This window comes from Rhineura floridana, chromosome 21 (genome assembly GCF_030035675.1).
Source record: "Rhineura floridana isolate rRhiFlo1 chromosome 21, rRhiFlo1.hap2, whole genome shotgun sequence".
Classification (NCBI taxonomy): domain Eukaryota; kingdom Metazoa; phylum Chordata; class Lepidosauria; order Squamata; family Rhineuridae; genus Rhineura; species Rhineura floridana.
In genome coordinates this window covers 13,204,995-13,218,858 of record NC_084500.1, presented here as the reverse complement: position 1 = coordinate 13,218,858, position 13,864 = coordinate 13,204,995, and the positions used below count along the sequence as shown (strand labels likewise).

Genomic DNA, 13,864 nt, shown 5'->3' with positions numbered 1-13,864 from the left:
GTGTACCTCAGGGAGACAGCTACTTTTACAAGCACTAGGACAGGCAGGACATATTACATCAAACAGAACATCACCTCCAGGTCCTGCAATATAGTTTACATCATCGAGTGCAAAAGACCAGGATGTCATATTCAATACATAACAAAGACCACAACTGATCTACGCACGCACTTCAGGAACCATAAGTTGGCAATTTTGACCAAAAAAAGTGGAGCAACTAGTTGCAAAGCATTTTAACATCGAGGGTCACAGCCTGTTGGACTTTTCCATTACAGCGATAGAGATGTCAGCAGATCCAGCAGCACTGACTAAAAGGGAGAACTTTTGGATTTACTCCCTGAACACATTGGCACCACATGGCCTGACCCTGGCGGACAGTACCACCAGTACTTAGCTTCTGCAAATGAAGCCCCTCTGAGCATTCCATCCTCAAAGCTCTATAACTGCCACCTTGGTAACAGCATTTGTATGTTGGCAGCTGATGAAGGCGGAAGCTGAAACGTTTTGTTAATACAACAAAAACCTCTGTTTTGTTAATCACAATTAAGTTCATATATATATATACATATATCTCCACATATTATACATATTCACACACACACATAATGCTTTGCTCTAACTCACTACAAGAGGTGAAATTAGGCGCATAGGAAACCCCCTTATATCAAAACAGACCTTTGGTTCATCTACCTTAGTTCTGTTCCCACTGACTGGCAGAGGCTCTCCAGAGTTTCAGGCAGGAAATCTTTCCCCAGCCCTACCTAAAGATGCCAGGAATTGAACCTGGGGTCTTCTGCATGCAAAACAAATGCTTTACCACTGAGCTACGACCCACCTTTATAGATTTCCCAACCCTAGAAGACATTTTAAAGATAGTTTTCTGGTTTTTTTACAATTATTTTAATTATTGTTTGTATGGCTTTTGTTTTTTAAATGTTTATGTACACAGCTTAGAAATTGTGAAGATTTGAGCAGTGTATAAAATATCTGGAATGAATAAATAAATATACCTATAAGCACAAAACACTCTCACTGTATTTGCTACAAAATATGCATTCATTTGCTTATTGTTCTCTTAAGATTTTAAGAGAGCCAGTGTGGTGTAGTGGTTAGAGTGTCAGACTGGGACCTGGGCAACCAGGGTTCAAATCCCCGCTCGGCCATGGAGCTCGCTGAGTGACCTTGGGGCCAGTCACTGCCTCTCAGCTTAACCTACCTCACAGGGTTGTTGTGAGGATAAAATGGGGAGGGGGAGAACCATGGTGGTACACCACCTTGAGCTCCTTGGAGGAAAGGTGGGATACAAATGTAATAAATAAATATGTAACTTTGGGGAGGGGGGGAGATGTGATAGGAGAAAACATTGGCTAAGGCAAGGCGCAAAGAAGCCTTCTCCAGATCCCACATACTGCTCAATTCTAAACAAAACAAACACAGGCAAGTGACGTCGCTTCTACCATATGGCTTTCTCAATCATTTTTAATCGTTGCGACACAGAACCCTCTCAACGTGAGTCAGCAGGCCTGCACAGACAGGACTTACTGCGCTGGCAGTAAAAGGGAAAAACAGGGCGTCAGAGGTTTTCTGGCTAAAATCCCGCCAAATCTAACCCTAAACCTCTGGCTCAGGAATTTGCTACCTTGGAAAACAAGTGTGACAAGGCACTGACAAAACAGAGCCCTGGAACCCACAGCCCCCCCCCCCAACATGACAAATGGCCCCTCTTGACTTGGGGCAATCGGCAAAATTGCAAGAGCCCAGGTGGCACCGCTGGGGGAGGGGAGCAGAGGGCAGATTTGGCCTTTTGACTGCCAGTTGCCACATGCTGTATGTCATTATCCCCCCCACACATTTATTTATTAAATTTACATCCCGCCCTTCCAATTAAAACATCTAAAAACAATTCCAACACTGATGCAGACTGGGATCCAGGACTCTACTTGAAAGGCTTGTTGGAAAAGGAAGGTTTTCAGTAGGCACCAAAAAGACCTCTAATGGAGAGGGAATTCCAACAGATAGGTGCCACCACACGAAAGGCCCGGTTCCTATATCATGTGGAACGGTCCCTGCTGATAAGATGGTATCTGTAGGAGGCCTTTGCCTGCAGAGCCCAGGGATCAACTTGATACAAAAGCGATGAGACAATCTTTCAGGTCTCCTGATCCCAAGCTGTACAGAGCTTGATCCACCAAAACCAGGTCCTTGAACTTCGTCTGGTAGCTAATTAGCAGCAAGCACAACCTCGCAACAGCCCTGTGGGATTGGTTAGGCCTAAGGTTGAGAGCTTTAGGCTGGGGGGGGGCTAAAGCAGCCCTGTGGGACTCTCCCCAGGCTACACCTCCTCCTCAGCTACACCCCCATCTCCCCAGGCCACACCCTTTACCAGCTCTACTTTGCACCCTCCTTGAGTGCTTTTGCCTGGTTGGAATGTGGCTTGCCCGTCTGAAGGATAAAGACGGGTGTGGGACTACATACAGAAACTAGCTTACTGTGCAGAAGGCAAGATTTACGTGGAGGCTGCATGCCAGTGGTTGGCGGGGCCAGTTGCAAAAGTGGGTGGAGCAACGGTCATAAATGGGATGCCTGCGCAGTAGGCTTGCTTCTACACACCCTCGCACAGCCCTCTCTAAGTGGAGGAACATACCAAAGGGGAAACACTTTGCACGCATATAATTTTCAGCTCAGACAACAGAGCAAGGTCAGCGTTTTTGTGCAGAGCTCTAATAAGCACCAACTACACCTCAGCGAGCGGTGCCATGCCCCGGGGCGGGTGTGTGCTATCTCAATCTCGTGCAAGAACCACATTTGTCAATGGGCCCAGACTTGAGCACTGTGATAAATCTCATTGATAAAGGAGGGGAAGGTGGAAGTGTACATTAAGATGAGCCCTACTGGATCAGACCGGTCTCCTGTTCTCTCAGACTCCCAGTGGCTAATCCGATGCCTCTTCTGGTAAACCCACAAGCAAAGCCTGAGTGCAACCGCACTCTCCCCACCTGCAATTTCCATCAGCTCGGCATTCAGAGTCATACTGCCTCCGACAGGGGAGGTAGAGCACATTAGCCATTGTGACTAATAGCCGTTGAAAGCCTTATCCTCTACGAATCTCTCTAATCCCCCTGTAAAGCCGTCCAAGTTGGTGGCCAACCCTACCTCATGTGGTAGCAAATTCCCTGAGTTTATCTCTGCGCGGCGTGAGGAAATCCTTTCATTTGTCTGTCCTAAATCTTCCAACATCCAGCTTCATTTACTGATGAGCCCGGGGTTCGAGAATGAGGAGAGGTGGCACTCTCTCGGGCAGCACCACCCATACTTGGTGGTTTGTTAAACTTGTAAGTTGTCAAACTTCACTCGCTGAGAAATCTTAGGAAGTCACCATTTTTTGTCACAGGGTGTCGGACTCTCTTCCTGAAAAAGTCAGTTCAGGCTAGGGATGGGTGAATGTATCGATTTCATTTTCTCATTTTCCCTATCTTAAGTTCCACACCAGTTGCCAATTTTTTTTTTTAAGCCATCATGAAAATCCATCCGCATTTTAGTGCGAATTTCTCTTAATATCAAATTGTTTTTATATTGTTTTAAATTTTAAAATTGTGCTTTAAATTGTTTTTAAAAGATGTGTTTTAAATTGTGTATTTCTTTTAATGTTTTTGATTGCTGTAAACTGCCCAGAGAGCTTCGGCTACGGGGCGGTATAAAAGTGCAATAAATAAATAAATAAAAATACACACCGGTTTATATGTAATTTTCCCTAATATACACGTCTGCAAAGCAATTTTCCCCAACACAATGCATTTTTGTATGTTGTTTTCACTAATACATGCACATTTCCCCCTAGGATATGCATCTTGTAGACGTTACTTGGTTGAACTGCACTACAAAATTCAGAGAAGTGCAAATTTTGAAAGACGGATGTGTTCTGGTTCATGTATTGTTTCGTAAAATGTGAACTGTATCTAATTTCTCCCCATCCCCCTAGTTGAGGTATAGGTAATTGCCTTCCATCTTCCACAGTGAAGACAAACACAAAGAATTCATCCAGCTTCTCTGCAATTTCCTTATTCTCCTTGAGCACACCTTGATCTCCTTTGTTGTACTGTGACTCAGCTGCCTTCCCTTAGCAGGTTTCCTGCTTCTGATGCGTTTAAATAATTTTTGTTTGTGGTCTTAATGCAGGGGGTCGCCAACCTTTTTAGGCACATGGGAACATTTGGGTTTTTGAGTGACTGCCATGGACATCACCCCATATGGCCACTTCTCTCCCAAATCAGAAAGAAAGTGCCTGCATGCACACATTTAGCTTTTCCAAGGGATCTGGGTAAAAGTCAAATCCCATAAAAATAATCTGAGCCTCCTTGAAAAGCACACAGAGCTGAAAGAGGAAGTGGGAAAGAGAGGCACACTTCCAACTTCCTTCTTCAGCTCTACGTGTTTTTCAAGGGAGAAAAAGGTAACCATTCGCACCACTGCTGCATGACCAAGTGAGTGAGATGGAGGAGACTCACAGGCTTTGTGGGTGCCAGGGTAAGACCTCAAGACACCACTGCAGGGGTGCTGCATTTGCAACTCCTTTCCTAATGCTTTAAGCGATATGTTCCTCAATTTTTTGTTATTACTGCATTCCTTCTTGTCTGCTTGTGTTCCTTTTTTGTTCACCACATTTGAAAGAAACCTTCTTGCCTCAAATAGCTTCCTAGACTCTGCCAGTTAACCACGCCGGCGACCTCTTGAACTTACTGGTACTTTTCCTGGTCTGAGATATATATATTCTACTTGAGCTTCTGTTTTGTCTAACCACCAAGCATTCCGGAGAGAGTTTCACCCTCTTGACTTTGCCTTTCAATTTCCCCCACGTGCACCCCAGCCAATCCCTTCATTTTGGAGACATTTCCTCTTCTGAAGTCAAATGTGACACTGGGCTAGAGATGGGGCAGAATATCCACTAAATTTGACCTGGCACAGGATTCCAGCTGAATTCAATAGTTCACCATCCTTTTTGGGCCGGCATTTTTTGCTGCGAGACGCAGCTGTAATCGGCACAGATTTTGCAGTCATGGCTGCAAATCGGCAAGAATTCATTCTTTCAAACTTTTCCCCCTATTTTACACTGAGTTATTTTCATAATCACAGGTGCTGCATTTGTAACTGCAGTTATGATTACTGTTTTCCTGCTGCCAAAAAAACCCACGTGGAACACTATGATCTGTAAACAACCTAAAAATTACACAATGTTATTCCCGCTGCCAAAAAACCATGTCAAATACTGTTGTCATTTACATAAGTATCTACGTTGATAATACGAAATTTTGGCCACCCAAAAAACCCCCACCATGGATCAAATCACCCAAACACATATACAGCAGATCCAACCAGCAAGTGCGAGAGCAAGCAGGAACAAAAAAAGGGCGGATCGGGATCAAGCAACGGACTACTGGAATGCAAGCGGATCAGAACCATGTAGGGAACTCCATCCCTACTCTGGGCCCCTCCAGATATCCTTTTTATTGGGTATTCATAAATCATTTGTGCTCATGATGGTATCTGGAAGGCTACATGTGGTCCCGATTTCAACACTGTTTGTGCCTGCAATGTTTCGGGGTGGACATACTGCTTCATTTCTAAATCAGTGCACGTCCTGTGGCTTCCTGCTGAAATCCTCCAACTTCCTATACCACAAATGGGGTTTATTTATTTATTACATTTATATACCGCCCCATAGCTGACGCACTCTGGGTGGTTTACAGCAATTAAAAACAATAAAAACAAATTTTAAAACACACAAAAAAATAAAAAACACAATTTAATTTTTTTTTTAAAAAAAACAATTGTCCTCCTTTCATTTACTCCACTGCAGGAGTGCCCCTCCTGATGGTAATAATGGCGTAATATTGGGAAAGCGTCACAGAACAAATAATACAGCGGAATGATATGCAGACGGTCCAGTGTAAATCCACCAGTAATGCACTGTTGTGTTCTAGAATACACCTGCAAAAAACACACCAGTCTGGAGGGGGCCTATGTTGGGGCCTTTTGCTGCTGCAGTGACATCACTAGGGTTGGTGTCACCCAGTGCGGCCTGCAGCGCCTTCTCTCTCAGACTCTTGAGCGATCACACACCCGCGGCCTCTAGGAGCGCGCGGCCGAACGACAAGGCCTGGGAGCGCGCCGCCGCCTCATTGTCTTCTCTAGCAGCCAAAGAAGGCAGCCGGCCATGCGAAGACTCTCATTGGTGCCTAGGCGATGCCTGGGGGGGCAGCTCTGGGTGTCACCCCCATCTGGTGGTGTCACCCAGTGCAGCCCGCACCTGCTGCACCGCCCCAGTGACGCCGCTGTGCTGCTGCACAGGTTGATTTCTCACCCATCCATCATCCACCAGCATAAGAAGCTTCGATTTTTGAGTTCTCAGTAAGGATGAAGGAGAAATTTGCTTCCATTTGCACTTAAAGGTGAACCAACATCATTTGCACTTTCTGAAACGATATACAAACCGAAACTCAGCCATCCTTCGAAATTCACACGGCAATGCACATACTAGGGTAAAGTGCGCATATATTCGTGAAAAGAAGGTACAAAAATGCATTACATTAGGGGAAATAGCTTTGTAAATGTCTGGATGTTATGGGAAATGGTACAGAAAAATATGCACGTTGAGAGAATTTCATACCAAAGTGCTGTTGAATTCTCATGAGGACTTTAGAAAAATAAATCAAAAGCAAACTGATAGGGAAATATGGAGAAAACTGAGTGTAAGATTGGAAAAAATGGTGTTCCTATTGGTATATAAAGCCTTCGCAGATTGGGGCCAGTTCACTTGCAGAACCACCTTACCCCATAAGGGCACACTCGGTCGCTTCAATCTGTGGAATTGGCCCTGTTACAGGTACTACATAATACTCGTTACGCACTTGTAAGACATTGATCTTTCACTGTGGCAGCACCTACGCTTTGCAACTCACTGCTTATTGACATCAGGCAGGCACCTTTGCTTATAGTCTATCTATCCAGACACACAGATGCTGATGTGCTTTCAACTCTTTTAGTCTACTGTTGCTTTAGATCCTTTTTTAAAATGTTTTAAATTATTTGCTTTTAACTGTTTTTATTGACAGTTGTAATTATCATTTATGTATTTATTTATTATACTTGTACACAGCCTCATAGCCGAAGCTCTCCGGGCGGTTTACAGTAATGCTTTTTTGTAAGCCACTTAGAGATTTTCTGCAATCAAGTAGTGTTTAAGAACATAAGAACATAAGAAGAGCCTGCTGGATCAGGCCAGTGGCCCATCTAGTCCAGCATCCTGTTCTCACAGTGGCCAACCAGGTGCCTGGGGGAAGCCCGCAAGCAGGACCCGAGTGCAAGAACACTCTCCCCTCCTGAGGCTGCCTCTGACTAGGGTGGCACAGCACAGCCATCACGGCTAGTAGCCATTGATAGCCCTGTCCTCCATGAATTGGTCTAATCTTCTTTTAAAGCCATCCAAGCTGGTGGCCATTACTGCATCTTGTGGGAGCAAATTCCATAGTTTAACTATGCGCTGAGTAAAGAAGTACTTCCTTTTGTCTGTCCTGAATCTTCCAACATTCAGCTTCTTTGAATGTCCACGAGTTCTAGTATTATGAGAGAGGGAGAAGAACTTTTCTCTATCCACTTTCTCAATGCCATGCATAATTTGATACACTTCTATCATGTCTCCTCTGACCCGCCTTTTCTCTAAACTAAAAAGCCCCAAATACTGCAACCTTTCCTCGTAAGGGAGTCGCTCCATCCCCTTGATCATTCTGGTTGCCCTCTTCTGAACCTTTTCCAACTCTATAATATCCTTTTTGAGATGAGGCGACCAGAACTGTACACAGTATTCCAAATGCGGCCGCACCATAGATTTATACAACGGCATTATGATATCGGCTGTTTTATTTTCAATACCTTTCCTAATTATCGCTAGCATGGAATTTGCCTTTTTCACAGCTGCCGCACACTGGGTCGACATTTTCATCGTGCTGTCCACTACAACCCCGAGGTCTCTCTCCTGGTCGGTCACCGCCAGTTCAGACCCCATGAGCGTATATGTGAAATTCAGATTTTTTGCTCCAATATGCATAATTTTACACTTGTTTATATTGAATTGCATTTGCCATTTTTCTGCCCATTCACTCAGTTTGGAGAGATCTTTTTGGAGCTCTTCACAATCCCTTTTTGTTTTAACAACCCTGAACAATTTAGTGTCATCAGCAAACTTGGCCACTTCACTGCTCACTCCTAATTCTAGGTCATTAATGAACAAGTTGAAAAGTACAGGTCCCAATACCGATCCTTGAGGGACTCCACTTTCTACAGCCCTCCATTGGGAGAACTGTCCGTTTATTCCTACTCTCTGCTTTCTGCTTCTTAACCAATTCCTTATCCACAAGAGGACCTCTCCTCTTATTCCATGACTGCTAAGCTTCCTCAGAAGCCTTTGGTGAGGTACCTTGTCAAACGCTTTTTGAAAGTCTAAGTACACTATGTCCACTGGATCACCTCTATCTATATGCTTGTTGACACTCTCAAAGAATTCTAATAGGTTACTGAGACAGGACTTTCCCTTGCAGAAGCCATGCTGGCTCTGCTTCAGCAAGGCTTGTTCTTCTATGTGCTTAGTTAATCTAGCTTTAATAATACTTTCTACCAGTTTTCCAGGGACAGAAGTTAAGCTAACTGGCCTGTAATTTCCGGGATCCCCTCTGGATCCCTTTTTGAAGATTGGCGTTACATTGGCCACTTTCCAGTCCTCAGGCACAGAGGAGGACCCGAGGGACAAGTTACATATTTTAGTTAGCAGATCAGCAATTTCACATTTGAGATCTTTGAGAACTCTCGGGTGGATGCCATCCGGGCCCGGTGATTTGTCAGTTTTTATATTGTCCATTAAGCTTAGAACTTCCTCTCTCGTTACCACTATTTGTCTCAGTTCCTCAGAATCCCTTCCTGCAAATGTTAGTTCAGGTTCAGGGATCTGCCCTATATCTTCCACTGTGAAGACAGATGCAAAGAATTCATTTAGCTTCTCTGCAATCTCCTTATCGTTCTTTAGTACACCTTTGACTCCCTTATCATCCAAGGGTCCAATCGTCTCCCTAGATGGTCTCCTGCTTTGAATGTATTTATAGAATTTTTTGTTGTTGGTTTTTATGTTCTTAGCAATGTGCTCCTCAAATTCTTTTTTAGCATCCCTTATTGTCTTCTTGCATTTCTTTTGCCAGAGTTTGTGTTCCTTTTTATTTTCTTCATTCGGACAAGACTTCCATTTTCTGAAGGAAGACTTTTTGCCTCTAAGAGCTTCCTTGACTTTGCTCGTTAACCATGCTGGCATCTTCTTGGCCCTGGCGGTACCTTTTCTGATCTGCGGTATGCACTCCACTTGAGCTTCTAATATAGTGTTTTTAAACAACTTCCAAGCTTTTTGTTAAATGAACAAACAAGAAATAAAAATGAGAAAATGAGCGAAACTGAAACTGACAGAGTCGCTGGTCCTCAGTACTCATTCCTCCTCCCCCCGTAATAATAAGCCCTGAGGTTTTCCCAAGAGGTAAAGCATTAATGGTATCAGCCAGTGCAAACCTGATACCCGGATGCTTGCTCTTCCAACTAACCGGCAAACTGGTCCGGCCGCATTCTATGCATGGTACGAGCAACAGAAGGCTGGCGTCATTGGTCTGGAGCCAGTGATTCATCCAAGGGCATAAGAGGATGCAGTAACCCGTCAACCCAGTCCCTCTCCAGTTTCCAAACCTCGCCGTTGGCCTCCCTTTAATCTGGGGAAAGGCAGAGCCCGGCATCGCAACATTGACAAGTGCACCCTGTGACTGACAGCAGGTGTCATGAACCTGTTGGCAGGTGCCTATCTGGAGGAGACTGAACCGTCCACCAAGAAGCCCCTGGTTAAAACAATGACCTCAACTCACTGTGCGGCCTTCCCACCACCATCGCAATCTGCAATAAGGGGGAAATCATTCTGGGCTTCCTTATAAGAACGACTGCAAGATACTGTATATGCTTTAAGTGGGATTCCTGCATTGAGCAGGGGACTGGACTCGATGGCCTTATAGGCCCCTTCCAACTCTACTATTCTATGATTCTATGATATAAAGCACTTTGTAACCAAGAAGGCATTATTGCTACTATTAATGATTACAACAAGCAGGACCTGCAACAAAATGTTGCAGCGTGGAGCACTTCTGTTTAGGGTCCCAGCCAGCCGGTCACTCCTGCCCTTTTCAAAGATATGCCATTCTACTTCCCACTCCCCCATGGTTTTACACACACACCACTTCTGTGTGTGCTTCGATACACAGACAGCCTCATGTGACTGATGACATCACAGCGGATCATTTGTGGCTCACAAGGCCAGGCTGTGAACCAGGAAGCCCTGGGTTCGAGACTCATCTCGGCCCTGACCTCACGAGGTGGCCTTGACTTGAGCAAGCAATTATTTCCTCAGCCCGACATTATTATGGGAAGAATAATACAGGTCTGCCTTGCATGACCTCAGAAATTATTTTGACACCTCTGCAGGGCTGATGTCAGCTGTGGCTCAGCGGCAGAGCATCTGCTTTGCATGTAGAAGGTCCCATGTTGGATCCTAGGCTGGGCTGGGAATGCCCCCAGTCTGAAACGCTGGAGAGCTGCTGCCAGTCAGTGTAGACAATACTGAGCTAGATGGACCACTGGTCTGACTTGATATAAGGCAGCTTCTTAAGCGCCTACAAAGTTCTTTCCTGAATGGAACTGATGAGGAATGAGGATTCTTAGAATGAGCACTCACGCACACATACCCAACACCAGCCTGTCTCGTCTTGGCAGCTGGCCCGGAGGGGTGAAATTCTATCCAGCCTGTAAAATTCCTGTTGGACGGCAACCTTACACAGAGGTCTTATTTGAAACTGCTGAGGGTGCAAGTAAGGAAGCTGCCAGGGCCCTTTAAACATTTTGAAAAGGCACAAAGTCCCGCAGAGACAAAATCTTGGGACCGTTTCTCAGCTTTAGAACTTGATCCCTGCAGAACATAAGGAGGGCCTATCTACTGGATCAGGCCAAAGGCCCATCTACACTACGAGGGAAGCTCGGAGGATGGCAACAAGGGAGAGGGGGCCTTCTCAGTGGTGGCCCCCAAATTATGGAATGATGCCCCTGACGAGGTGCGTCTGGAGCCAACACTGTTATCTTTTCGGCGCCAGGTCAAGACTTTCCTCTTCTCCCAAGCATTTTAGCATGTGTTTTTAAATTGTTTTTAAAAATGTGTTTTTAAATTTGTATATTTGTTTTTAATGTTTTTAATTGTTGTAAACTGCCCAGAGAGCTTCGGCTATGGGGCGGTATATAAATGCAATAAATAAACAAATAAAATCTAGTCCAGCATCCTGTTCTCTCAGCGGCCAACCAGATGCCCCCATGGGAAGCCCGCAAGCAGGACCCGAGTCCAACAGCGCCCTCCCTGCTTATGATTCCCAGCAACAAGCATTCAGAGGCATACTTCCTCTGACGGTGGAGGTAAAAAATAGCCATTGTGACGTGGTCATTGATAGTTCCGTCCTTCATGAATTTGTCTGACACCCCCCCTCTAAAGCCATCCAACCCAGCAGTCATCACAACGTGGCAGTGAATTGCATCGTTCCTGAAAATGGTCAGGATAGGTGTGGGGAACCTTTGGGCCCTCCAGATGTTGCTGAACTACAACCCCCACCATCCCTGGCCACTGGCCATGTTTTCTGGGGCTGACGGGAGTTGTAGCTCAGCAACACCTGGAGGGCCAAAGGTTCCCCACGCCTGGGTAACGAGATCCCTCCCAGACCTATAACACCCAGAGTTCCCTGGGAAGGAGGGCTGGTAGTTAAACCACTCTGGGAATTGTAGCTCTGGGAGGGGAACAGGGGTCTCCTAACAACTCTCAGCACCTTTAACGAATGACAGTTCTCAGGATTCTTTGAGGGAAGCCATGATGGTTAAAGAGAGATAAGAGTGCTTCAAATGCATGGTGTGGATATCACCCCAACACACACACACACAAGGAAGGTAGCACAATGGACCCCTCGTCCCCTCCCTACGGGACACATCAGGCCCTGCCCCTCAGAAGCAGCGTCCGTGCCACAGGAAACTTCACCTCACTCTCCCATGGTGCCTCGCGCAGCAGCTACATAGAATCATAGAATAGCAGAGTTGGAAGGGGCCTATAAGGCCATGAAGACCAACCACCTGCTCAATGCAGGAATCCAAATCAAAGCATTCCTGACAGATGGCTGTCCAGCTGCCTCCAGTGTCGGAAAGCCCACTACCTCTCTAGGTAATTGGCTCCATTGTCGTATGGCTCTAACAGTTAGGAAGATTTTCCTGATGTTCAGTCGAAATCTGGCTTCCTGCAACTTGAGCCCATTATTCCATGTCCTGCACTCTGGGACGATCGAGATCGCGGCCCTCCTCTATGTGTGTGACCACAAGTGTCCATAAGGCAAAGGTTCCCGCACCATGGAGGCCAGATGTGTTTCTGGTGGCAGGGGCTGTGGAAGGGCTCTCAGTGGAGCACCCAGAGCCTCCATCTGCTGCAGGGACAGGCGGCCGAGCGCAGAGGAGGTGAAGGCGATAGCGGTGCCGGTGGGCCCACGCTGCAAGAAAGACAGGCAGTGGAAGGAGTGCCAGGCCCAGGGCCCCTGTGAGTTCCTGGGCCCTCGGGCCAGTGCCCAACCCGGCTGCCCTCTGGCGCCAGGCCTGTCAACAGTCACAGGCGGAACCCCAAGGTTAGCAGGAGAACAAAAAATCTTTAAGGGGGCAAAAGAGGCAACCTGCCCCCAAAACAAACCATGATCAATGGGCACAGAAAGCTGGCTGAGGGTGGGAGATGCAGTGTGAAGAAGGGCATGGCTGGCTGGCATCCTGCAAAGGAGAACTCCACACTGCAACATTTTGTTGCGGTTGCAGACCCCACTTGCATAGTTTTAAGTTATAACGAATCTCTACCTGCTGTGCACTATAACTGATGCCGCCATCCTGATCACCACCACCGGCAGAGCAACTGGAAACAACAGCTGAAACATCGCCCTTTCACCTCCTGGGCTCGGAGAAATCCACTCTGGGGAGAGACTGCAGCTGAGCAGCAAAGCATCTGCTTTGCATGCCGGAGGTTCCGGGTTCAATCCCTGGCAGCTCCAGGTAGGGCTGGGAGAGGCCACTGCCTGAAACCCTAGAGAGCTGCTTCCAGTCAGCGCAGACAGCCCTGAGCAAGATGGACCAAAGGATTCTGACTCCGCATAAGGCGGTTTCCTATGTCCACAGAGCATTTCACTCCTTTCACGTGGAGAATCTGGGGCCCTCCAGAAGCTGATGGACCACAGCTGCCATTACCTCTAGCCATTGGGCACACCGGCTGGGGCCGAGGGGATGTGGAGCCCAACAACAGCTGGAGGGCCACAGATGCTAAAGCATCTGTCCTGCATGCAGAAGGTCCCTCCGGATAAGGCTGTCTGGAACCCTGCAGAGCTGCTGCCGGTCCAACAGATGGACCAGTGGTCTGACTCAGTAAATGGCAGCTTCCTAAGTTCCTACGTCACAGGGCCAAGGCCCAGAGGGATTGATCGATTTATTGATCATTTGCCATCCATCGCTTCAACACAGCAAGGTCGAGAGGTCCTCCCGGGGCTGGCTGGTGGGGGTGGGTGGGTGGGGGTGCGTTGCAAACACAGATGAGCCCTTAACAGACGTTGGCTCAAATTAATCTCCCACCAATCATGTTTGTCAAAGAGCCGTCACATCTCGGTGCCTTTAAAAATTAAAAATAGGAAAAAAAACAGCTGGAGAAGCTTTGACTCATCTTGCTTATTATAGGCTCTCGCTG

At 46.6% G+C, this 13,864-nt stretch overlaps 1 long non-coding RNA gene across 1 annotated transcript in view; it reads right to left on the bottom strand.

The window, feature by feature from the left end:
* The window catches only part of LOC133374258 (uncharacterized), a 54,791-nt gene that overhangs the window by 8,040 nt on the left and 32,887 nt on the right, over positions 1-13,864 (bottom strand). The gene's annotated exons all lie outside the window — the stretch shown is intronic.